Genomic DNA, 27,259 nt, shown 5'->3' with positions numbered 1-27,259 from the left:
CTATTCCAACTGGCATCTCCTTTCTCCCACAGTGAGAAAGATCCTGGTTTCCAACAATTTCTTCTAATCTATAATACATACAAAATACCTTCAGAATTTCTTCACTGATATCATTATTAAAAAAAAGAAGAAAAGATCAGTATTTCTTTGCAATTCATTTGGTATTTAGAATAAATTTTATTAAGGGAGTACTGTGCTCAATTCAGTTGAATTAATTATTTTTTGAGTGCCCATAGTATCAGTTTGATAGTTTCATTAGGTGGGTTAATTTGTGGCTCCTTGTTTCCAATATTAGAGTTTGCTTTTTAAATTTTTGTTCATTTAATATGCAAAATTTTACATGGTTCAAAAGTAAAAACTACAAAGAGATAAGCTCAGAGAAGTTCCATTTCATCTTCAACATTTTTGTTAGTTCCTACTTTATCCTTTTCACATAATTTTTTAAACAATAAGCAAATATATATGTAGTTTAGGGCCTCCCAGGTGGCACTAGTGGTAAAGAATCTGCCTGCCAGTATGGGAGACGTAGGAGATGCAGGTTCAATCCCTGGGTCAGGAAGATCCTCTGGAGGAAGAAATGGCAACCCACTCCAGTATTCTTGCCTGGGAAATCCCACAACAGAGGAGCCTGGCGGGCTCTAGTACATGGGGTTGCAAAGAGTTGGACACGACTGTGCACACACACAGAACAGGATGCAGATATGTAGTCTTATTTCCCTCCTTTTAATGCAACAATGTTTTATTATCACAATATTCCTTGAAAACACTCCAGATCAGTACATAGAGATTTTTGCTGCATAGTAGTCCATTATTTGGATGTATCATCCTTTATTCAACTAGTTTTATATAGATGGGCATATAGGGCATGTATTTCTTCTATGAAAACTGATTTCTTTAAGCTTCATCCTTATTAGGGAAATTTTTGGAAATTTTAATTTTTCTATGGAGTTACTTATTTCAACCAAGTTTTCAAGTGCATGTGCTTGAAGTTGTGCAAGGTAGTCTCTTAAATGTTTAACATTTTCTTGTGTTTCAGAGCTTGTATCTTGTCATTTCTTGTTTTGTATATTTTCTCCCTTTTATCATGATTAGATTAGTTGATGGTTTAATTTTTTTTTTTCACAGAACGACTTATGTTATTTTTCCCAAAGATTTATTTATAAATTCTTTTATTTATCCTAGTCTAATAATTAATTTCTCTGCTTTTTAATCTTTATTATTTTCTTCTCCTTGCTTTTTTTGTTTTTTCTCCCTGCTTTCCTTTGTTTTATTACTATTCTCTATCCAGGTTTGGACTTGAAATTTTAGTTTATTCATTTACATTCTTCCATTTTTACTGATGGATTTTAGGCTATTGATTTTCTTCCTATTGCTGCTTTCGTTGTTCCTCTATCCCCTATATTCCTAATTAAGACTATAAAATTGACTTACATCTAGAAGCATGATTAGATTTTTATCCAAGAATACTTCACTAATGGTGTTATGTTCTTCACATTACATTTTACCATGAGGCACACATTACCAGCTTTTCCAGTTTTATTGCTGCTAAAGGTGATCATCAGGTTTTAGTGATATTAGCCACTTTTCTCCATTTTAAAGTTCCCTATCAACATTTTACCTAATAGTTTTGGTAGCCTTAGGTGCTAGCTTCCTTCTGCTGCTAAGGCACTTCAGTCGTACCCGACTCTTTGTGACCCTCTTCTGTCCATGAGATTCTCCAGGCAAGCATAGTGGAGTGGGTTGCCATGCCTTTCTCCAGGGGATCTTCCCCACTCAGGGATCAAAGCCGTGTCTCTTACGTCTCCTGCATTGGTAGGCGAGTTCTTTATGACTAGCACCACTTGAGAAGCTCCCCTTTATTTCATTAGAGGCTGCAGAATGGTGGTGGGGTATTCTACCATTGCTTCTATGTTCATTAGCTGAAATTCAAGTACAAAAAATGACTTTTCCTCATTAATTATTATGTTTATATAAGAAAGGTAGGATCCTTGATGTTTTTCCCTTTATTCATCAATGTTTAGAATAGTGACTTAGTACTCTAGTAAGTTCCAATGGTAACCGGTGTGTGTGTGTGTTTTATTGGAGTATAATTGATTTACAATGTTGTATTTTAGCTGTGCAGCAAAGTGAATCAGTAGAGTGAATCCACTCTTTTTTTTTTTTTAAGATTCTTTTTCCATATAGGCCACTACAGAGTATTGAGTAGAATTCCCTGTGCTATATACAGGGAAAACAGATAACTATATGTGTTAGTTATGTATCTTATATATATAGTAATGTGTATATATCAATCCCAATCTCCCAATTTATCCCTCCCCCCTTATCCCCTGGTAACCATATGTTTGTTTTCTACATCTGTAACTGTACTTCTGTTTTGTAAATAGATTCATGCTGCTACAAATGGCATTAGGTAACCAGTGTGGTTTTGTTTTTTAACTTTTGTAATGGAAAATACATTTAAATTTTTTCTTTTGTTTATTTGTATTCAAAACTAAGCCATAAGGAAGTAGAGGTTTAAATTAAGTAAGTAGGAAGAGTTTAACCACAAAAATTGCTTCCTTAGGGAGGTAAAAGACTATGGTGATTAAAATAACTAGTGCATTTTTAAGGCATTATCATGAACTCAGATTTATTTATATTTGACATTTTGATCCACTGCAGTCATTACTTTGTTTTCACTTAACTTTTAAAGTTTTACACTTGTATCTCTTTTACTGTGCAAATCTCAGTTTCTAATAGCATTAACACAAGTATTTACTTGAGTTCTTTTTTTTTTTCTTACATCATGTCACTGTTCGCTGTTTGTGTTACAATAGGAACATGGTACCACTGGACCACCAGGGAAGTCCTACATTTTAAATAAGGGATTATTTTCTCTATGCAGCTATGGCCAAAATTGATATATGGTTAGGTTCACTTGTTTCCAATTTGTTTCCAATTTGTTAGGGATTTTTCCCCCCATCTTTGAATTATATAAACAGCTGGTAAAGAATCCTCCTGCAATGTGGGAGACCTGGGTTCAATCCCTGGGTTGGGAAAATCCCCTGGAGAAGGGAAAGGCTATCCACTCCAGTATTCTGGCCTGGAGAATTCCATGGACATGGGGTCTCAAAGAGTCTGACAGGACTGAGCAACTTTCACTTTCACTTTATATGGTTCTCAAGCCACAAAATGCACCCACAGAACTTTTTCTATTCTCCTTGCCCCTTCATCCTGCACCCTCTTTCACAATCTAGGAAACCATTTTTATTAGTTTTTGACATACACTCATTGTTATTTCTTGAAAAATATAACAAACATGTTTCTTTTCCACCATTTCTCACACAAAAGGTAGCATAAGATAACCACTGTCCAATATCTTGCTTTATCTCACTTAACAATCACCTAGCGATAGTTCTATACCAATACATGCAGGTCCTCCTCATTCCTTTTTATGGTTGTATGGTTCTTCACTATTTGGATGCCCCAGAGTTTACTAAACCACTTCCCTATCACTGAACATTTGGATTGTTTCTAGTTCTTAGGGTTTTTTTTTTTTCCTACTATAGCAAATAATGCCACCATAATTAGCACTATGCCTACTTCAAAAATGTTTAAGTTATAACAATTTCATATTTTTGCAAGGATATCTTCAGGAGATATTCCTGAAGGTGAGTGAATGTTTGGTCAAAGAGTAAATGCTCGTGTTATTTTTCAAGACATTGCCAAACTTGCCACCAGAGTGGTTATACTACGTTTTTTTTTTTGCCTTGCCACTAGCAATAAGAAAGCTTGTTTCCTCACAGCTTCATAGGATCAAACTCAGACTTCTGTCAATCTAACGGGTGAGAAATTGCATCTCAGTGTTGTTTTCATTAGCATTTCTTTCTTTTTTTTTAACTTATTTTTTACTTTTAAAGACTTTTTTTTTGTGGCAAAATATACATGTTTTATCTTTTTAACCACTTTTAAGTGTACGTTCAGTGGCATTAAGTATGTTCACACTATTGTGCAATCATCGCCACTGTCCATCTACAGAACAAAGCTGAAGCCCTATACTTGTTAAATAATAACTCCTCACTCTTTCTTTCCCTCATCCCTGGTAACCTCTGTTCTACCTTTTGTCTCTTCGGATGGGAGTATTTTAGATACGTATTTAGATAGCATTTTAGATACATATTCCATGCAAGTGGAAGCTTAAAGCATAGGTACATCTGTGTCTGGTCTATTTCACTTAACAGTATATCCTAAAGGTTCTGCCATGCTGCAGCATGTATTAGAACTTCATTCCTTTCTACGGCTGAATCATATTCCATAGCATGCATATACCTCACTTTGCTTATTTATGCATCCATTGATAGACACTGGGGTTGTTTCCATCTTTCATCTATTGTGAATAATGCTGCTATGAACATTAGTTAACTAATATCTGTTCAAATCCTTGCTTTCGATTCTTTTGTATATATACTTAATAGAATTGTTAGTAATATATGTAGAAGATAATAAGAAGAGGTAGCAAGAATACACAGAAGAACTGTACAAAAAAGATCTTCACAACCCAGATAATCACGATGGTGTGATCACTCACCTGGAGCCAGACATCCTGGAATGTGAAGTCAAGTGGGCCTTAGAAAGCATTATTACAAACAAAGCTAGTGGAGGTGATGGAATTCCAGTTGAGCTATTTCAAATCCTGAAAGATGATGCCGTGAAAGTGCTGCACTCAATATGCCAGCAAATCTGGAAAACTCATCAGTGGCCACAGGACTGGAAAAGGTCAGTTTTCATTCCAATCCCAAAGAAAGGCAATGCCAAAGAATGCTCAAACTACCGCACAATTGCACTCATCTCACATGCTAGTAAAGTAATGCTCAAAATTCTCCAAGCCAGGCTTCAGCAATACGTGAACCATGAACTTCCAGATGTTCAAGCTGGTTTTAAAAAAGGCAGGGGAACCAGCGATCAAATTGCCAGCATCCATTGGATCATCGAAAAAGCAAGAGAGTTCCAGAAAAACATCTATTTCTGCTTTATTGACTATGCCAAAGCCTTTGACTGTGTGGATCACAATAAACTGTGGAAAATTCTGAAAGAGATGGGAATACCAGACCATCTGATCTGTCTCTTGAGAAACCTGTATGCAGGTCAGGAAGCAACAGTTAGAACTGGACATGGAACAACAGACTGGTTCCAAATAGGAAAAGGAGTACGTCAAGGCTGTATATTGTCACCCTGCTTATTTAACTTATATGCAGAGTACATCATGAGAAATGCTGAGCTGGATGAAGTACAAGCTGGAATCAAGATTTCTGGGAGAAATATCAATAATCTCAGATATGCAGATGACACCACCCTTATGGCAGAAAGCGAAGAAGAACTAAAGAGCTTCTTGATGAAAGTGAAAGAGGAGAGCGAAAAAGTTGGCTTAAAGCTCAACATTCAGAAAACTAAGATCATGGCATCTGGTCCCATCACTTCATGGGAAATAGATGGGGAAACAGTGCAAACAGTGTCAGACTTTATTTTTTGGGGCTCCAAAATCACTGCAGATGGTGATTGTAGTTATGAAATTAAAAGACACTTACTCCTTGGAAGGAAGGTTATGACCAACTTAGATAGCATATTTAAAAGCAGAGACATTACTTTGCCAACAAAGGTCCGTCTAGTCAAGGCTATGGTTTTTCCAGTGGTCATGTTTGGATGTGAGAGTTGGATGGTGAAGAAAGCTGAGTGCTGAAGAATTGATGCTTTTGAACTGTGGTGTTGGAGAAGACTCTTGAGAGTCCCTTGGACTGCAAGGAGATCCAACCAGTCCATCCTAAAGATCAATCCTGGGTGTTCATTGGAAGGACTGATGTTGAAGCTGAAACTCCAATATTTTGGCCACCTCATGCGAAGAGTTGACTCATTGGAAAAGACCCTAATGCTGGGAAGGATTGGGGGCAGGAGGAAAAGGGGACAGAGGATGGGATGGTTGGATGGCATCACCGACTCAATGGACATGGGTTTGGGTAAACTCTGGGAGTTGGTGATGGACAGGGAGGCCTGGCGTGCTGCAGTTCATGGGGTCGCAAAGAGTCAGACACGACTGAGCGACTGAACTGAATATATGTACATCTATATACTGATGTTTTCAGTTTATTTTGAAATGCACAAAAATTCATATGGATTGACAGATGGATAGAGAGAAATTATATAAATGATAAACCAAGTATAGTAAACGTTGATGGCAGAATCTAGGTGGTACGTGTTCTCCACAAAAGTCTTTCAAATTTGCTATACGTTTGAAAATGTTTAAAACTGTGCTCACTTCACCAGCACATATACAAATTGAAAATACATTTGGGGAAAATATTTGCTCTTTAATGATAGACATTACAAATATTTTCTCCAAATTGTCAGGAGTTTTTGGAGAAGGCAATGGCAACCCACTCCAGTAGTCTTGCCTGGAGGGTCCCATGGATGGAGGACCCTGGTGGGCTGCCGTCTATGAGGTTGCACAAAGTCAGACACGACTGAAGCTACTTAGCAGCAGCAGCAGTAGGAGTTTTCACTTGCTTATAGTTTTTCCTCGTGAAAAGTGTTTTTTCAAACTTATATATAAATGCATTTATGTACCTTTTATTGTTTCTTAATTTTGAATCGTATTTCATGGAGTTTTCTCTTTCTTATGTCAGATAGCAATTCATTCATGCTTTCTAATACTAACTGCATTATTTTCTTTGTGTGCATTTAAGACATTGATTTTTAAGAAATAAATCACTGTAGATTCAATGAATTGCCCTCTGCCACCCTAGTCTCTGACCCCTTACCCCTCATTAGAGGTAATCAGTCCTGTGTTTGGTTTTGTATGTTTTATTATATATGATAAATATTTATAATACTTATATATATTTTCAAACAATTATAACTACGATTTTCACATTTGTAAAACATATCCATAAATAACACCTTTCTGGAACTTGCTTTCTCTGTTCAACATTATATATTTTAAATTTATCCAAACTGAGAAATATAGCTCCAATTCATTGATTTTAAATTACTACATGAAATTATTCCTAAAGCATGCTGCATTTATTTATCATTCCTCCCATTTGTGCATATTAGTTTGCTTTAGATGCCGTTCAGTTAAAAGAAAGCTATCATAAACATTGTTCTACACACCTTCTCATGCACACAGGCAAGTTTCTCCAGGGAGGACACCTAAGAGTAGAACCACTGGATTACAGGATATGAACATTTTCAGTTTTACTAGAGAAGTGATTTATATAATCATCAGCAGTGATTACATCCTGACAACTTGATATTACTGGACTTTCAAATTTCTGACAATAAGTAGGGATAAAATTGTATCTCATTGTGGCTTTAATTTGCATTTTCCTGATTCCTAGGAAAATGTACATCTTTTCAGATATTTACTGGCCTTGTAGATTTCCTCTTCTGTAAATTACTTCCTCATATACTTTGTGAGTTTTTCTACAGGTTTAAACAGGGCTATTTGCATGGGTGTGGAAACTGCATAATTACACAGGGCCCTGCACTTAGAAGGGCACTGTGTTTTATATAATGTTCTGCTGTTACTGTTTTGAAATTCTTAATTTTTTTTACAAACGGTCCTGTATTTCATTTTGCACTGAGCTCCACAAATTATGTAGCTGGTCTTTAGGCTGAACCATGTTTGAACTGAGTTTTAAAAGATGAAAAGGGACTCATATAGATCTGAATTATTCAATATGGTAGGGATTCATAAAGAACGGTATTATTCAATATGGTGGCTACTTAAATTTAAGTAAAATTAAAAATCCAGTTCCTCAGTATCATTAGCTACATTGCATGGCTCAGTAGTTACAAATGATTAGTGTCTATGGTACTGGAAAGCAGAGAGCATTTTTATCATCACAGATAGTTCGACAGAGGATGAAATGGTTGATGGCATCATCAACTCAATGTTCATGAGTTTGAGTAACTCCAGGAGACAGTGAAGGACAGGGAAGCTTGGTGTGCTGCAGTCCATGGGGTTGCAAAAGTCCAACATGACTGAGTGACTGAACAACCACAACAAATAGTTCTATTAGATGGCACAGTCGTAGACTCTCGCTGGTGTTAGATTTGAGAAGTACTACTATAGAAGTTGTGAGCCTTGGGTGAGTCAGGTGGTGTGGCTCTGGGGTGCAGGGAATCAGGAAGTGAAAGTGCATTCTGATGGGGAAGTGGGTACAAAGACGGGTGCATGAAAATGGACTGAGAGCAGGAACCAGAACAGCAGGAGTTTCCCAACTGAGCCAGACTAAAGAGCTTTGTAACCCTTTAGACTGCCCTGTGGGGAGCCACTGAACCATTTAAAGCCCGAAGTGCATGGGAAGATGTGAGTTTAAGGAAGACAGTCCTCATAGCAATGAGAAGGATTGGATGGGCAACTCGGAAGTCAGAGGAACAGACAGAAAGCTCTAACACAAACCCAGGTGAAAAATGAGGTTTTCTGGGAAGCAGGGGAAGGATCAAAAGGTCAGGTCTCAGAAAGAAACAGAATCCACAGGGTCTTGGTGACTGTTGATGTGGAGTAATGAAGAGGGAAGAATTAAGGATCAAACTTGGAAGACTGGTAAATGAGGCTGCTTTAACCTAATTTGGAATCTAGGAGAATAAACAGGTTTTATGGGAAGGTACTGAGGTTGACTTGAACACATTCAATTTGAAATATTCTAGAATATTTGTTCACCAGTCTCCCTACCTGCCAAATGAGGTGGTGGTAGCATCATCCCACAGGACTGATGTATTAATAATCAACTGACAGAGTATATGTGAATATACTTTGTTCATGTTTAAGTGCCATAGACATGTTATCTAGCATCAGTCCTGTACGTATCTGTGTTCTGATGGAAAGAAGCAGCAGGGGAGTGCAAACTGCCTGCATTTGCACAAAAGCAGCACCATCCATCTAGTTCAGTAAGACAGGAGACACTGAGGAAAATGCCAAAGAGAATGAAAAATGTGGACAGTCAAGTAAGAAATATCGGAGAACAAATCATCAATTAGAAATACACCCCAGCTGCTTCTAAACATAATAAATTGTCAAAGCTTTCCATCAAGTGGGAGAAGACAAGTGAAGTTACAATGAGATCTTGGAGAAAACACATATTACAAAATTCAACTGAGTAATTAGTAGCAGCATTTACTGCAGATTAGATACCCTCTCCAGAGTTAGTTCTGCTTTTGAACATACACAGCCTATGTATTATAAACTGCTGTTACTTTTTGATTTCATCTGCAGACATATTTAGAGTTAAAATGTAATATGTCCTTAAAGGTGGTTGCTAGTTAAAACTTGTCATTAAGCATACTGCTTCCTAACATTTGATTATATGTTTGAAAAACTGTTAGGAAGTTTAACTATCTGATTAGACAGTATTCGGGTGTGAAACGTGACTCTTTGATACATGATGTTCTTTCAGAATTTGGAGGCAGTGCAAGACTCTTAAATTAGTTTTGCTTTTGCGAAGTAAGCAAATAACTTGATGTTAAACCTCAGTTAGGTTATTTAATTAAATTCCGTACCTATCTATTGAAGATATGTCACAGTTAGGCAGAATGGTGGGGTGTGGTCCTTCCCTCATGGAGCTGGTATCTCCTAGCAGAGACACCTGTAAACTGGTACAAGGGAAAATGAGTGAGTGCTCACAGAATTCAAAACAGGCTGGGGTGATAAGGGCAAACAGGAGTTTAAGAGCAGTAGTTGCCATCGGAGGTCATAAATCCACAGTTTTATGACTCAATCTGAAGCTATCTGAATAAGACTCTGAGAGTCAATCTAATGTCAAGGTGTCAGCATCAGCCTTCCATCTTCCAGGGTGGTGCGGACAGCAGAAATCTTCCACTTAGTTTAGCTAGCTGTGGCCACAATATCCACAGCTGCTCCTGCTGACAGGGAATCTAGTAGCCCATCCCTTCAATCTGGGTTGGCCTCATGGTCTCTTCTGATCTACAGAATGTGGCATATGTGACCCTGTGTGACTCCCAAGCTATGCCTTAACTCTGACCGCTTCCACCTTCACTCTCTTGGGTGCTGTCCACAGACTGAGAATGGAGCACATGGAAGATGAGAAGCCCTGAAGATTCTCCAGAAGAATCATGGCCAGCAGTGGATGGCATCACCAACTGCCAGACACATACTGAAGCCACCTTGGACTTTCAGCTTAGCTGACTCTCCAGTTCAGGGGTTGGCAAACTACTAATACAAACATGTCCCTCAGCCTGTTTCTATGTAGGGCCCTTGAGCTAAGAATAACTTTTGCTTTTTAAAGGCTTGTAAAACAATTAATAAATAACAGAAGAATGTGAAGTGAAGTGAAAGTTGTTTAGTTGTGTCCAACTCTTTGCAGACACCATGGACTGTAGTCTGCCAGGCTCCTCTGTCCATGGGGTTTCCCAGGCGAGAATACTGGAGTGGGTTGCCACTTGTTTCTCCAGGGAATCTTCCAGACCCAGGGATTGAACCCAGGTCTCCCACTTTGTGGGCAGACTCTTTACTGTCTGGTCCACCAGGGAAGGCCAATGAGACAGAAACAAAAGCTAAAATGTGCACAATCTACCACCCTTTGCAGAAACTTTTGCTGACTCCTGAACATAACTACCTGAGTAAATCCAGATAAAACCACAGAGGAGTCAATCAACCAACCCTAAGAATTTTGAGGAATATTAAATGGATATTTTCAGTATATGGGATGCAATCAGTTCAGTTCAGTTGCTCAGTCGTGTCTGACTTTTTGCAACCCCATGAACCGCAGCATGCCAGGCCTCCCTGTCCATCACCAACTCCCAGAGTTTACCCAAACTCATGTCCATCGAGTCGATGATGCCATCTAACCATCTCATCTTCTGCCGTCCCCTTCTCCTCCCGCCTTCAATCTTTCCCAGCATCAGGGTCTTTTCAAATGAGTCAGCTCTTTGCACCAGGTGGCCGAAGTATTGGAGTTTCAGCTTCAACATCAGTCCTTCCAGTGAACACCCAGGACTGATCTCCTTGCAGTCCAAGGGACTCTCAAGAGTCTTCTCCAACACCACAGTTCAAAAGCATCAATTCTTCGGTGCTCAGCTTTCTTTATAGTCCAACTTTCACATCCATATGTGACCACTGGAAAAACCATAGCCTTGACTAGACAGACCTTTGTTGGCAAAGTAATGTCTCTGCTTTTTAATATGCTATCCAGGTTGGTCATAACTTTCCTTCCAAGGAGTAAGTGTCTTTTAATTTCATGGCTGCAATCACCATCTGCAGTGATTTGGGAGCCCAAAAAAATAAAGTCAGCCACTGTTTCCACTGTTTCCCCATCTAATGGGATGCAATAGATAACTGAATCACAAGCTGAATAAATGCTACACAAAGAAATAGGAAACTACCTTGAAGGAAATAATCTTTTGAAGGTTTTGGAACTTTTCTTCTCACTTATTTCACTTGGGAGGATTTCTTCCTCCCCAGTCTGCTGTCCATGGCTCTGTTCCACATCCTGGGGAGGTTTCGCCATCTATGAACACATATACCCACTCATTATTTATGGGACATTCAAAACATTTTAAAAACAGGAATTGGAATATAACTTTTCACAAATAAAAATACAGAATTTGTAAGATACAGTATGAGTGTCCTAAAGCATCCTTCCAAATACAGAGGTTGATTTTTTTCCCCATATATTACTTTATTTGCAATGGAGCCTTTTTAGTTTTGTTACTAGTGGACTTCCTTTACTTGGTGAGGTGAACTGTCAGCCAACGTGAAGTGAAGAATGGCTTTGATAAAGGCACCAGCAGGCAGCAATCACTTTACACTTTGCAAAGGGCACAACTACCTGCCAGGGCTGGGGCCAGGAAAAGAATCATAACCACAGCTTCCAATCTGAATATTTACACAGTGCCAACAAAGTCCAGTGCTTGGACCTACACTGCTACTATCCAAAAATAATTTTGTCGTACACCCATTTTAACCTCTATATCCACCTCAAATCACCATAAATAATTTTTAAGTGTATATTTCACATCCCTATTCTTTCCTATTCTGTAGGGGAAAAAACCACTTTGATAAAGGAGAAGAAGTTGAATCAAAGAATCTGTAAACAAAAAGAAATATGGCCCCATATCTATAGTGTTGATGAAAATGTGTAGATCACAGTTGGGAATGGGTGGTTATGTCTAGTGTGAGTGTGTGCTTAGTTGCCCAGTCATGTCCAGCTGTTTGTGATCCCATGGACTGTAGTCCACCAGGCTCCTCTGCCCATGGGACTCTCTAGGCAAGAATACTGGAGTGGGTTGCCATTCCCTTCTCCAGGGGATCTTCCCAACCCACGGATTGAACCCACGTCTCCTGCATTACAGGCAGATTCTTCACCAACTGAGCCATTAGGGAAGCCCCAGTTATGACTAGGTTTGAAGTTAAATAGATGATCCAGACCCACCTGATTTTAAGCAAAGGACCACTATGGTCAAGACTACACATTTAAGTTTGCATTTGGCCGAGAGCAGCATTTCCAAATATGTTCCCTCCCCAGCCCCACAATGAACCTCATCTCCTGTTGTTTATGCCTTGTCTGATCCCCTCCCCTTGAATCTCTTTTTTCCTCCTTGAATCTTCAACAGTCCTGTGCTTGCTATTGATCAATAAAATGTTACCAAAAATGATGCTACATAACTTTCACGGCTAGCTTATTCTTTTTTTTTAATTTGTTTATTTTTGGCTGTGCTGCATCTTCATTCCTGCTGGGCTTTTCTCTAGTTGCAGCAAGCAAAGGTAACTCTCCATTGCAGCACACAGACTTCCCATCACAGTGGCTTCTCTTGTTGTGAAGCATGGGCTCTAGGGCTCATGGGCTTCAGTAGTTGTGGTTCCTAGGTTCTAGACCACAGGCTCAATAGATGTGGCCCACAGGCTTACTTGCTCTGAGGCCTGTGGGATCTTCCCGACAAAGGAATCTAACCTGTGTCTCCTGCATTGGCAACAGATTCTTTACCACTGAGCTACCAGAGAAGCCCCAAGGCTAGCTTCTGCCTTGGACTCTTAGAAAGCTGACTCTGATGAAATTCAGATCAACTGGCAGAGGCATGAGCGGACACGCATTTGCTGATGCAAACAAAAACCATTGATATGATCCACTGGCTTAGACTGACTTACTAAAAATTGTAAAAATGAAGATATAGACCCTCTGTTTAGAACCCTACATTTGTCTGTGGAATAGAAGATGCTCTTTGAGAGTTTTCTCTTGGGAGTCAAAGTGGCCATTGTTATACAGTGTAAACTTGACACAGTGGAGCTTATGAGCATAAATGGATGAGCTCACACTTCTGGATGTTTATGATGTGAGCTACAGACTGAGACTACATATATATATTATATATTCTTGAGATTTGTTTCTGTTATTGGAATGGAACTGGGAGTTTATTTCAGGTTTGCTCAGTTAAATACAGGGAACTTCCCCTGGATTTTTATCAAGTCTTAAAACATACATCACAAGACCTTGTAGAAAGTATCACTATTTTTTACCAGTGAGCGAGTGAAAGTTGCTCAGTCATGTCCGACTCTTTGCTACCCCATAGACTATACAGTCCATGGAATTCTCCAGGCCAGAATACTGTAGTGGGTAGCCTTTCCCTTGAATTATCCATAAGAATGGGCTTCCTATGTGGCACTAGTGGTAAAGAACCTGCCTGCTAATGCAGGAGATGTAAGAGATATGGGTTCAATCCCTGGGTGGGGAAGATCCCCTGGAGAAGGAAATGGCAACCCACTGTAGTATTCTTGCCTGGAGAATCCCATGGACAGAGGAGCCTGGAGTGTTACAGTCCATGGGGTTGCAAAGAGTTGGACACGACTAAAGCGACTTAACATGCACACACACAGATAAATAGAACAGTATTATGGACTCTCTGGGAGAGGGCGAGGGCGGGATGATATGGGAGAATGGCATGGAAGCATGTAAATTATCATATGTGGGGCGAATCGCCAGTCCAGGTTCGATGCATGATACAGGGTGCTTGGGGCTGGTGCATCGGGATGTGCTTGGGGCTGGTGCATCAGGATGACCCGGAGGGATGGGATGGGGAGGGAGGTGGAAGGGGGGTACTGGAAGGGAAAAACATGTACACCCATGGTGGATTCATGTCAATGTATGGCAAAACAAATACAATATTGTAAAGTTAAAAAATAGAAAATAAACTAATTAATAAATATTAAAAAAAAAATACACACACATCCAAAAGAACTCTAAGGTGGCTCAAACTCCACTGAGTACAGAATTTTACTGTTCTTTGAACGAAGCTAGTATCTAATTCAATGAGTCCTCTAACATTAGGTGATCTGAAGTAGGAGGTACCAGAATAATCCAAATGATTACTCCATCCACCTAGGTGAGTAGATTTGTAACCTATGTTCTCCTTGCAGGGATCTAAGACTTTCTCCTCCAAACGTTTCCAAAGTCTCCACTCCACTGATCACTCATTAACTACAAAAAGGTAAATGGACTTTAATAGAGAATCTGGAGAACACTTCAGATTTCAGTGACCACTGATACTGGTACAACTTAATATTATGCATATAAGAATAACAGGTGCTTAATATTTAAAATGTTCTTCCTGAAGGAAAACAATAAGAAGTGCACCTCATAAAGTATACCATCTTAGAAGGGTTCTTGCCATCTAATCAAACCAAAGAATTGATGCTCTCAAATTGTGGTGCTAGAGAAGACTCTTAAGAGTCCCTTGGACAGTAAGAAGATCAAACCAGTCAGTCCTAAAAGAAATCAACCCTGAATATTCATCAGAAGGACTGATACTGAAGCTCCAATACTTTGGCCACCTGATTCGAAGAGCTGACTCGTTGGAAAAGTCCCTGATGCTGGGAAAGATTGAGGGCAGGGGGAGAAGGGCGTGGCAGAGGATGAGGTGATTGGATGGCATTATCGACTCAGTGGACATGACTTTGCACAAACTCCAGGAGATAGTGAAGGACAGGGAAGCCTGGTGTTCTGCAGTCCATGGGGTGGCAAAGAGTTGGACATGACTTAATGACTGAACAACAACAATCAAACCTCTCAACCTTCCTTCGAGCTTACAGGCAAAGTGGTATCTAATTTTTTAGAGAAAAAATTAAATGACATCAGGAGGGAAACAAAGTCAGACAAATTAATAAAGTAGAATCCTCTGCTTAAATAATTGGCGTAGACTCTCCAAAAGCTTCATACCACAAAAACAGGTAGAGGATTTATTTTCTATTTATTCTCCAATAAAACAGACAACCATAACAACAAAGGCATCCACGACTCTTTATTGGATGACTCTTAAAACCAAGACAAAACTTTTTTGACATCTGTAGAAATGTGCATATGGGCTAGATGTTGCTGCTGCTGCTTCTAAGTCGCATCGTCGTGTCCGACTCTGTGCGACCCCATAGATGGCAGCCCACCGGGATCCCCCGTCCACGGGATTCTCCAGGCAAGAACACTGGAGTGGTTTGCCATTTCCTTCTCCAGTGCATGAAAGGGAAAAGTGAAAATGAAGTAACTCAGTCGTGCCCGACTCCTAGCGACCCCATGGACTGCAGCCTTTCAGGCTCCTCCGTCCATAGGATTCTCCAGGCAAGAGTACTGGAGTGGGGTGCCATTGCCTTCTCCGGGGCTAGATGTTAGGTGGTATCAAATTATCAAGTTTCTTAGATGTGATTTAGTTTCTAATGTGGTTGCACTGGAGAATGTCTTTGTCTTTATTTATGCCAGAGACAGCATAGAAAGAAAGCAAAATGTTAAGAGTTACTCATTTCTTGGAGGAATGGACATGGGCGTTCATTGAACTATTCTTCCAGCTTTTCACACCGCTATGGTGCAGCGAAACGGTTCACGGTACGACAGAATGGGAAGCAGTTTTCAGATGGCACTACTTCAGGGGTGCCGAGAGAGGAGAGGAAATACTGTTTCTGGATTAATTCAACAACCGCCACCCAGAGACCGGTACAACCAGACATGCCTCAGAAACAGCACACTCAACTCCCTCGCCTCAAAGCCTCTCCATTCCTCCCAGGGAGCAGCAGTTTGGTGGGACAGACTTCCTCTGAATTCTCCAGGGCAAAGGAAGAGTACCGAGCGGCATTTCACCAGAGCGCGCGACGCCAGGGACTTCTGTTCACACCTCGGACTATTGTAACCTCGACGTATCCCCACCCTCCGTTTTCTATTGATTCTAAAAGGAAAACGCGCATATCTTACGCGAGAGCAAAAGAATTCCCCAAGGTTTCTTCTTTCCTTTCTAGCTCTGTGAGGACTGCAATAAGTAAATCCCTCCTAGACTGCCTCGAGGCCAGGCATTTACGCAACTTGAAAACAGGGCTAGGAGAGCAAACAGGAGCGCGTCTTAAATCGAAATCCTTCCCGAAGTAGGCCACTACATCGACTCACCCCGGCTAGGCTCAACTGTAAATTGCCTAACACCCCGGTACGTGACATGCAAACTGATGGCGAGGATCCAGAGCGCGCGCCCGGACCAGCGCGAAGGGCTGGGGGCCGATTCCCGCAGCCCTCCAGCTGGATTCGGGGCCCGCGCGTGCGTACGAGCAAGCTAGCGAGGGGCTCCTGGGCGCTGCGCGTGGTCTGCGCGCACCCGGCCGTGCGTGTGGCTGCGGGAGGCTGCGTGTGCGCGCGGGGAGGGACAGTCCGCCGCCCGCCCCCCGCCCCCCGCCCCCGTCGGAGCAGGGTGCGCGCCCTGCGCGGGAGGTGAGTGTGGGCAGGGGCACTAGGGTGGCGCGGAAGCCTTGGAGAGCCGCCCCCTCCGCCCCTACTCCCCTGGCTGGGTGGCGGGCGTGGCCCTAGGACCCGCTTCTTCCGCGCCGCACCCTCTTCAGGGACACCCGGGCCGGGGCGGCTCGGCCGGGAGGCGGGCAGGGCGGTGCCGCCTACTCCTCAGGCCCTCTCCCGGAGCGCGGCTGGGGTGGAACCGCGATCAGCCGAGCCCTGGGGCTCTGGCCTCCGCGACGTTCAGCTGCTCCACCGGTGAGCGCGGGAGATGGGGCCCCTGGGGCCGTGGGCGACATCGCGGAGCGCCGGGCTGCGTGGTGGGGCCAGGCCGAGGCTAGAAGGAGTCCGCTGTCCTCCCCGACCCGCCCCAGGGCTCAGCCCACCCCAGCCCGTCGCCTCGGGCCGCTCCGGTGGCACTTTCTGGGAGCAGCCGGTGGCTCGTTGGCCGGGTCGGCGGGGTGGAGACGGGGCGGTGTTTCGGTGTCGGATTCCCCAGCAGGCCTGGGGTAATTCATTGCCCAGACTCTAGGGAAGGGCCCAGGAGCCGAATTGTGGGAAGGTTGTTCCTCCTGGGGAGGGATTGGGAGGAATATGGATCTAAGAAGAATGGGCGGGCGAATTGGCCAGAGGGAGGAGGAAACCTCTAGGGGCTGGGGCTCTGTGATTTTTAAAAGGCGGTCTTAGCAAGCCTGCAAGTCATTTTAAAGGAAACCTTGAAGGTGTAATGGAGCCTCACTTTTTCAAGCAATGAAAAAGGAATGATACCGGCAGGAAGCGGGGGTAGCATTCCGTATTCCTTCTTTCTCTTCCACTCCTCACTGCTCTTCTAGGAGGGAAATTTGTAAAGCAGAGATGGTTTTCTTTCCTCTCTGTGTTTTGCACATAGTACCAGCGTTTAGGAAGTGGCTGCTTTGTCGGGTAGAACCACCAAGTTTTTTTTTCTGTTTTTAGAGTTAAGATTTGAGTTTGCAGGCCTCAGCTGGTAACGGCTTTGTGTTTAGGCCCTTTTCCCCCAGGCGGCTTAGACAGAGGTAGGGAGCTGATTTTTTGCTCTCAAAATGTGTTGATGCCTGATAAAAGCATACATTGAACCTGTATCAGTGTAGAGAAAGGAACTATTTATTATTTAGGGATAAGAGTCTAAGACTTTTTTCTCCTAAACTAGAAAGTTCATTCAAATGAATGGTTGTTGGGTAATTTCAGTCCTGAAAATAAAGCCTATTATCAAGACAGTTGTTCAGTCGCTCGGTGGTTTCAGATTCTTTGCATTCCCAGAGATTGCAGCACGCCAGACTTCCCTGTCCTTCACCATCTCCCGGAGCTTGCTCAAACTCAGTGTCCATCAAGTCGGTGATGCCGTCCAACCATCTCATCCTCTGTCATCCCCTTCTCCTCCTGCCTTCAATCTTTCCCAGCATCAAGGTCTTTTCCAACGAGTCCGCTCTTCCATCAGGTGGCCAAAGTACTGGAGCTTCAGCTTCAGTATCAGTCCTTCCAGTGAATATTCGGGACTAATTTCCTTTAGAATTTACTGTCTTGATCTCCTTGCAGTCCAAGCGACCCTCCAACACCACAGTTTGAAAGCATCAATTCCTCACTACTCAGCCTTCTTTACAGTCCAACTCTCACATCCATACATGACTACTGAAAAAACCATTGCTTTGACTAGACAGACCTTTGTTGGCAAAGTAATGTCTCTGCTTTTTAATATGCTGTCTAGGTTTGTCATAGCTTTTCTTCCAAGGAGTAACTGTCTTTTAATTTCATGGCTGCAGTTCCCATCTGCAGTGATTTTGGAGCCCAGGAAAAGAAAGTCTGTCACTGTTTCCATTGTTTCCCCATCTATTTGCCATGAAGTGATGGGACCAGATGCCATGATCTTCGTTTTTTGAATGTTGAGTTTTAAACCAGCTTTTTGACTCTCTTTCGCTTTCCTCAAGGGGCTCTTTAGTTTCTCTTTACTTTCTGCCATAAGGGTGGTGTCATCTGCATATCTGAGGTTATTGATATTTCTCCTGGCAATCTTGATTCCAGCTTGTGCTTCATCCAGCTCAACATTTTGCATGATGTACTCTGCATATAAGTTAAATGAGTTGGGTGACAATAATCAGCCTTCATGTACCCCTTTTCCTACTTGGAACCAGTCCGTTGTTCCATATCCAGTTCTAATGGTTGCTTCCTGACCTGCATACAGGTTTCTTAGGAGGCAGGTAAGGTGGTCTGATATTCCCATCTCTTTCAGAATTTTCCACAGTTTGTTGTGATCCACACAGTCAAAGGCTTTAGTGTAGTCAGTGAAGCAGAAGTAGATGTTTTTTTGGAATTTTCTTGCTTTTTCTATGATCCAACGGATGTTGGCAATTTGATCTGTGGTTCCTCTGTCTTTTCTAAATCCATCTTGAACATCTGGAATTTCATGGTTCATGTACTGTTAAAGCCTAGGTTGGAGGATTTTGAGAATTACTTTGCTAACATGTGAGATGAGTGCAATTTTGCGGTAATTTGTACATTCTTTGGCATTGTCCTTCTCTGGGATTGGAATGAAAACTGAGTCCTGTTGCCACTGCTGAGTTTTCCAAATTTTGAGTACTGGTATATTGAGCGCAGCACTTTCACAGCATCATCTTTTAGGATTTGAAGTAGCCCAGCTGGAATTGCATCACCTCCACAAGCTTTGTTTGTCGTGATCAAGACAGTGGCCAAATATAAATCCAGATGAGATGCTTGAAGTGATTTGAGAGCAAGGAGAAAGAAGAGAGGATCAAAGCTTTAACAAAAATGAAAATAATGTTAATAATAGGTATAGAACATTAATTTTATTAATTTTTTTTAACATTTTATTTTGTTTTGGGGTGTAGCTGATTAACAATGTTGTGATAGTTTCAGGTGAACAGCAAAGGGACTCAGACATACATATACATGAATCCATTCTCCCCCAAACTGCTCTCCCATCCAGGCTGCCACATACCATTGAGCAGAGTTCCATGTTCCTTACAGGAGTAGGTGCTTGTTGCTTATTCAGTTTAAATATAGCAGTGTGTACATGTTGATCCCAAACTCCCCAACTATCTCTCCCCTTCCCCCTGCAACCGTAAGTTCGTAGAACATTAATTTTAGATGTTATCGTGCCCAATGTTTTTAAGTTATGACTGAAATATATTCTTTTTCTGTTCTTCTGTTCAGTAGTCCATGGCAAACCTTGTAATTAAAGCATGGAATATGGAAAACAAAACACTTCAGCTGGTACTTTAGTCTCATGTGAACTTCTACAGGTAAGCCCATCTTATTTTAATTGAGAAATTTTAATTGAGAAATTATCCATATTGGTTAAAATTGCATATAATAGTCTCTTTTATAAGATTTTAAGGATCATTTATGCAGCTGCAAGTTTTGTTGTATATTCTAATATATTTCTTTCCCTAAAAAGATTCAAGGAGTTGAAATAGTTAAGCTCAATTAAACCATTTAAGATTATATAAAGATATGTATGTGTGTGTGTGTGTGTATATATATATATATTTATAATCATCATAAAACACCATGGTACCTCAGGAAAACATAGCTATATATACTAAATTTAGTGGTCTTATTAACTCAAGATCAGACTCAACTCTCTTTATCCCTAAAAAAATACTCCATTGAATATTTCTCTCTTTTTCTTCCTTTTCACATGATTTGCCTTGTCTCTGTGCCCAGTCTCCAGTTCTGTTCTGCTCACTATTGGATAATACAGGTAGAACCCCGTTTTAGGAAATGCCTTTATCCCTTCTGCCACCATATAATATCCAGGCCAAATACGCTTTTCTGTTGCATCTCTAACAGCTATCATTGCTCATCCCTGCTCACTGTGTAGTAGGTACCCATGCAACAGCTTCATGAATGAGATTCACAATGGGAGAGTCAAACAGGGTGCTCTTAAATGGCCTGGCACAACAGATTCAAGAGTTACAATCTCTTTAATAGCAGGCTCTTTGGCAAATATCTCTTTTGAGACTATGAGCATTGATTTTGTTTTAGTAAAATGTTGCATATAATAAATATTGATTTGCTTTTGCAACCAGAGCTTTTGACACATTTTGAATTAGAAGAGAACGGAAGGCATGGTAAAGCTAGAAGTGACTTGTAGGGGGTCTTCCTCCATCTTCTCCAGGTGGGCTTTGCTCATAATGTTCAGTCTGAAACTTAGAGTTGTGAATCTTCCTCTACACTCTGCATTGTGTCTGAAACTTGAGGGCCAGGCAGCCCAGTCTCTATCATAGGTCCAGCATATTGAATGAATGAATGAATGAAATACATTCAAATAGCTAAGGACAGGGGAAGCAGTAACTTGGTTTGACAGACAAGAGTGACAACAAATCTGTTAATACTCCTCATCTAGGGCCACAATGGGAAGACGTATTAACTAGAGCAGCTTTCACTGTCCTCTTCCTCCAATGAGTGAAGCTCTAATGAAACAGAGACAGGCAGCCAAGCTGTCAAGTCAGCCTTGGTGCTACTCTGCCTGACTTGCTACTCAGTCTGTGCTGCACTTGCTACTTGCTACTCAGTCTTTGCTACACTTCCAGTTTTCCTAGCTTTTCTGGACCTGGTTATCCTGTTGCTTCTTCCCACAGGCTATTTGTCATGTGACTCCCTCAGACTGCCCACCACTCAGGACAGAGTTGTGTCAACTTTTTTGTACACTTTGCTCCCTGCACCGGAATCTCAAAAGGCTGTGAGGTTGGGTGTGAGGTTGGGCTCTTTTACGGGCGCTGTGCTCTAGAGAAGGAACATAGCATTTAGAGTTGAACCTGAACTTGGGTTCCAGGTCCACCTGTTCTTGGGCTGCACTGGTCTCTGAAAAATGCCATGGTGACACCCATTTTACCATGTTGTGAAATGTGCTTTGTAAATTGCTGTAGACATGATACATACTTAAGTGCAAAAGTCCACTTAACCTTAAAACAAACAAACCCTGCTGACAACATTGTAAATCAACTATACTTCAATTAAAAAAATAATAAAAAAAATATTTTAAACTCTGCTTAAAATTCTAACATGTATTGCAAATTACAAAAAGTACACTCTGTGTGTATGTGTGTGTGTGTTGGATACAGTTGCATATAGGGCAGAAGCAAAGAGAAAATTGCAAATGAATTTTCCTTGGCAGGTCCTGCTACTTTTGACTGCTCTTCATCTTTCTCAGCCTAAAGATCCTACAGTCCACAATCACAGAAATCTGTAAAATACAGATGTCCTCTCTCTGCAGGGGATTAGTTCTAGGGCTCCCTCAGATGCCAAAATCCATCACAAGTCCTTAAGATGGCATAATATTTGCATATAATCCATGCACATCCTCCATATACTTTAAATCATCGCTAGGTTACTTCTAATACCTAATATAAATGTTATGTAAAATATAACATTTAGTTATGTTATTTGTAAATACAAGGTAAATGATATGTAAATAGTTGCCAGTGCACATGGAAAATTCAAGTTTTGCTTTTGGGAACTTTTTGAAATTTTTTTTTTAACATTTTTAATCAAAAGTTAGTGGAGCCCATGGTTGCAGAGCACTGTATTCCCTTCTATTGTTATTCCTACGCTAAAATACTTTGTTTATAAACAGTATATGCCTTTTTAAAATATGTTTTCAAAAGCCCAGGTGTCTTCTACCTCAGTAGGCAGGAGACTGGAGGCTTCTACTCTAATGAGGCTGGAATGAAGGGCATTCCTCCCACACATCTGAGTATCTGAAGGTGGTACTGCTGCCACCAGCAGGGGGTGCAAGGGCAGAATGGGGAAATGATAAGGAAGCTTTAGGTATTTATACTCACTGTCTACCTAAAACTGTATAACAACCACAGTTCAGTTCAGTCGCTCAGTTGTGTCCAACTCTTTGCAACCCCATGAACTGCAGCACGCCAGGCCTCCATGTCCATCACCAACTCCCAGAGTTTACCCAAACCCATGTCCATCAAGTCGATGATAACATCCAACCATCTCATCCTCTGTTGTCACCTTCTCCTCCTGCCTTCAATTTTCCCAGCATCAGGGTCTTTTTCCAATGAGTCAGTTCTTCACATGAGGTGGCCAAAGTATTGGAGTTTCAGCTTCAACATCAGTCCTTCCAATGAACACCCAGGACTGATCTTTAGGATGGACTGGTTGGATCTCCTTGCAGTCCAAGGGACTCTCAAGAGTCTTCTCCAACACCACAGTTCAAAAGCATCAATTCTTCAGTGCTCAGCTTTCTTCACAGTCCAACTCTCATATCCATACATGACCACTGGAAAAACCATAGTTATGCTTAATACAAATGGTTTTCTTAAGCTCATTGTATTTCAAATCCATTCTTAAAAATGGAACAACTTTAAACTGTTATGCAAAATGAAACCTTTTCTATATACTACATTTTATTTTTAACATTTATTTATTTATTTGTCTGTCCTCGGCCTTAGTTAACGGCATGCGGAATCTAGTTCCCTGAACAAGGATCAAACCTGGGTCCCCTGCATTGGGAGTGCGGAATCTTAGCCAATGGACCACCAGAGAAGTCCTCTATATACTAGATTTTAAACATGAATAGCAAAGTCATGGAATCTTGAAGTTGGAAGGGACCTTAGAAGTTATCTAAAATAACTTAAAACTCAGTAAGGAATTAATCTTTGAAAATTCCTGCCTACTGCCTCAAGATTTCTGTTGGTGAGGAACAGTCCATTCTAGTACAATCATCCATACTGAACCTTCCCACTGATTTTTATCCTTGGGCTTCCATCTGCCTTCCAGAGTTACACTGATGTATTGTTCAAAGTATCTGAAAGCATCTATCATGGTCCTTCTAAGCTTTTGTTTTCCCCAGAACAGAATATGTCCCAGTTCCTTCAGCCACTACTTCATACAGTCCTTATTATGGGAGATGATAAACCAAACCCTTAACCTTCCTCTGCGCTAAATCTAACTTGTCAATTTTCCTTTTAAAATGGAACATATATGTGGCTTTAGGATTACAATCCCTTTTGCCCAGACTTTTTCCTGTTTCTTGAACCTAAGAGTGTATTAGGGGTTTTAGTGTGTATACGTGTTTTGGCAGGACACATTATGGTATTAACTTGTAGAATTTCTGTAAGCATTGTCATTCATTTACAAGTACTTGGGGAATGCTTTCTGTCCTAGACACTGGGGACTCAGCAGCTATAAAAATGAACATTGTCTGTGTTCTACTGAAACTAGACAGAGCCTGAGAGGTATCTGGCCCACTCTCTTAAAGATTCTAATGAGAGAAGCAACGCCCAAAATTCAGTAACTTGTCCCCTTCTTCAGCTGTTGGAACTAGAATCCTTTTCTCCTCACTATCCAGTTACTCCTTTACATCATCACCTTTCTTCATATTGAGTTCATACTCAACTAAAACATTTGGGTCTTCTTAACTTCGACTACTGTTAAAATGATCTCCCATCCTCTCTTGTACAGTTCGTTTTTTGAACTCTGACACAGATCAGTAAATTTGTTTTCACCAGATTTCATCTTGCTTTGACTCTGTTCTAACCTGTTGAAAGTTTTTTAGATTGTAATTATATCTTCTAATGAATTTGCTATTTTTTCCCTGCTTTCTCCTGTCTTCAAAATTGAACATTATCTTTCAGCTTTTATTGTCTTTGTTTTTGCCTTCACAGTTCTCTGATGAACATACATTTGTAATTAGCAACATTTTATATGTTTTTTAAATTAACTTTCACTTTACAGAAAATAAGCAACGTTTTTGCACCCCAGGGAAGAATATCAGATTATTTTGGCTTAAATAATTATACCATTGCCATAATGCTCTTTTCCATTTCTCCCCGGAACCCTTGTATTTGACCTGATCCCTCCACCCATGACTCCAGTTTATTTTCTTGTACCCAGCTTGTTTCTTATGCAAAATGAAAAGTCCATACCTGCATGAATCGTTAGTTATTATTTTTGACTGTTGTTAATAACTTATATGTTAGGTTTTGAGAATGGGCATCTTGAGTCTTGCTGTATAAAGATGGTAAGGCTGTGATGCCACTTGACTGTTTCTCTCAAGGTTCAGTGGTTAGAAGAAGTTTCATCCCGCTCAGGGTAGCTCTGGTCATGAGGGTTGCAGCAGATGCCCTAGGATAGAAAGGGCAGTGGCCAGGAATGTGAGGTTTGGAGTTCTGTTTGATTTTGGTTCTACCTGTATTTGTACCTGTGTTTACCTTTATTTATAGCCTGTGACTTTGGGCAAGATACCAACTCTCCCTAAGCCTTAGTTTACTCACCTGCTAAATATGAACAGTAAAGGTCTTAAAAGCTGCTTAAATTGTGGACTCTCTTAAAGATGACATGACTTAGTGCCTGGTGCTCTTCCCATAGCTGGGACACCCAGGGCCAGCATATCATGTGGATACCTGCCTACACAGATTGCACACAGTATCTGAATAAACAGATAACTGATTGAACTGCCAAGCTCTTTTTACCTTTCTGTTGGAGTATGGCATGCAAAAAGAAAAGTGTACAAGTTAGAAGATAAATATTAGAGTGACCACACCTGTAGCCACCATCTAGATATAGAAATAGCACATGGCCAGCACCCCTAAAAGTCCCCTCCAGACTCTCCCAATTGTATTTCCTCCCTCTCCCCAGGGGTTACCACTGTCCTGAATTCTAACACCATAGATTACTTCTGCCTGCTTTTCAACTTTGTGCAAACAGCATCATGATGTCTCTTCTTCAGGTACCTGGCTTCTTTAGCCTACCATTATGGTTGAGAGATTCTCCATGGTGTCATGGAAGTTGTAGTTTGTCTTCATTTTGCATAAAGTGCTATTCTCTAAATTTCTTTCTTTCTTCTATCATGGGTTGTTTCCAGGTTGGGGCTGTCATGAATAGTGTGCTATTAAGAACTTTCATGAACATTTTTGGGTGTCCTTAAACAGACATACACATGGTTGCCTGTTCTGCCTGAGGTATAGTAGCCATGTCATTGGGCTACTCAGTTGTATCTCAGTGAAGATTTTTCAATTTCCGTTAATTGAGCCAGTTTGTTCAGCTTTTTGTTTTTGTTTTTATTTCAACTATTTAAATATTTATTTGTTAAATTATTAAAATTTCACAATTCAGTGAATGCAAGATGTTCTAGGATAGGATTTCCCGAAATGCAGAATTCTAGTCTTGCCAGAGGCTGTGAAATTTAAAATAGGTTCTTTGTTCAGATAAGTTTGAGAAACGTTGCACAACATACATATCCTCTTCTCAGAAAATGTACATTAATATATTAAAAACTCTGAAAAACTCTCCATATATACACTACTGTATGTAAAATTTATAGCTAGTGGGAAGCTCTGTACAGCCCAGGGAGTTCAGCTTGGTGCTCTGTGGTGAACTGTAAGAGTGGAATGGGGGTGGGAGGGAGGTTGAGGAAGTGACAGTCTCTAAGTCATGTCCAATTCTTTGCAACCCCATGGACTATACGGTCCATGGAATTCTCCAGGCCAGAATACTGGATTGGGTAGCCTATCCCTTCTCCAGGGATCTTCCTGACCCAGGAATTGAACCAGAGTCTCCTGGATTGTAGGTGGATTGTTTACCAGCTGAGCTGAGGTTGAGGAGATAGGAGATATATGTATACTTATAGCTGATTCACTTTGTTGTACAGCAGAAACCAATACAATTGTAAAGCAACTATACCCCAATTAAAAAAAAAAGTAATAATAGTTTGAATGAAAAAAAATAGTTTGAATGATTTCCAGTTTTTTTGTCACAGCCCTTTTGAGGTCCTATAACACCTGAAGGTAAGACACAGATGCAGCCATCTTTGGCTGCCATAAAGTCCTGTGCTTAATAACTGAGACGCCAGTTCCTTCTCCGAGGATGGTGGTTTCATTGGATATTTAAAGCATTTGCATACTTAATAATCTAGAAGCTGACAACTGTTTTGTCTCTGGAGGTTTTCTGGGCTTTTCTATTATTTGAGATTTTTCTTCAGCTGTCATAGTGATGATAATGCTAAGTTGCTTCAGTCATGTCTGACTCTGCAACGCTATGGGCTGTAGCCCACCAGGCTCCCACCAGGCTCCTCTGTCCATGGGATTCTCCAGGCATGAGTACTGGAGTGGGTTGCCATTTCCTTCTGCAAGGGATCTTCCTGACACAGGGATCGAGCCTGCATCTCTTATGTCTCCTGTTTTGGCAGGCGGGTTTTTTACCACTAGCATCTCCTGGGAAGCTGTCGTACCTCAACCACCAAATCAACAAGTAATTACTGGTAACCTGCTGTGTACCCAGCATTGTCCTAAATTTGTGAGACAGAGAAGATGATTTGCTTAGTGTAAATTATTTAGAGTCTACTTGGTGAATGCCTGTGCAGTTAATACAATCACAAGTTTATTTTTTAGAAAATGGAAAGCATTTTAAAATGATAAATATAATTTATTTCTTGACAGTGAAAAGTGATATTATTATTTAGGAAGTCAGTAATAAAATCATAGTGTCTGTGTTGAGCCCTTTTGTGTTTTTCTATGCATTAATGT

General features: G+C 40.9%; 1 protein-coding gene across 8 annotated transcripts in view; it reads left to right on the top strand.

Moving 5' to 3' along the window:
• Nucleotides 1–27,259, top strand: part of B3GALNT1 (beta-1,3-N-acetylgalactosaminyltransferase 1 (Globoside blood group)) — a 160,509-nt gene that overhangs the window by 117,911 nt on the left and 15,339 nt on the right. For 3 of the 8 annotated variants that reach the window (XM_081570743.1, XM_081570744.1, XM_081570737.1), the window contains exons 1-2: nucleotides 16,876–17,000; nucleotides 19,929–20,017. The gene's annotated coding sequence lies outside the window, so the exon portion shown is untranslated. Of the gene's footprint in view, nucleotides 1–16,607; nucleotides 16,725–16,875; nucleotides 17,001–19,928; nucleotides 20,018–23,185; nucleotides 23,430–27,259 lie in introns of those variants that run through there. The other 5 variants (XM_081570740.1, XM_081570738.1, XM_081570741.1 and 2 more) reach the window with 4 other exon arrangements.

Source organism: Giraffa tippelskirchi, chromosome 2 (assembly GCF_054371585.1).
Source record: "Giraffa tippelskirchi isolate mGirTip1 chromosome 2, T2T-mGirTip1v1.2.pri, whole genome shotgun sequence".
Lineage (NCBI taxonomy): Eukaryota > Metazoa > Chordata > Mammalia > Artiodactyla > Giraffidae > Giraffa > Giraffa tippelskirchi.
The sequence above is the reverse complement of the archived record's forward strand: the minus strand, read 5'-3'. Positions and strand labels throughout refer to the sequence as shown.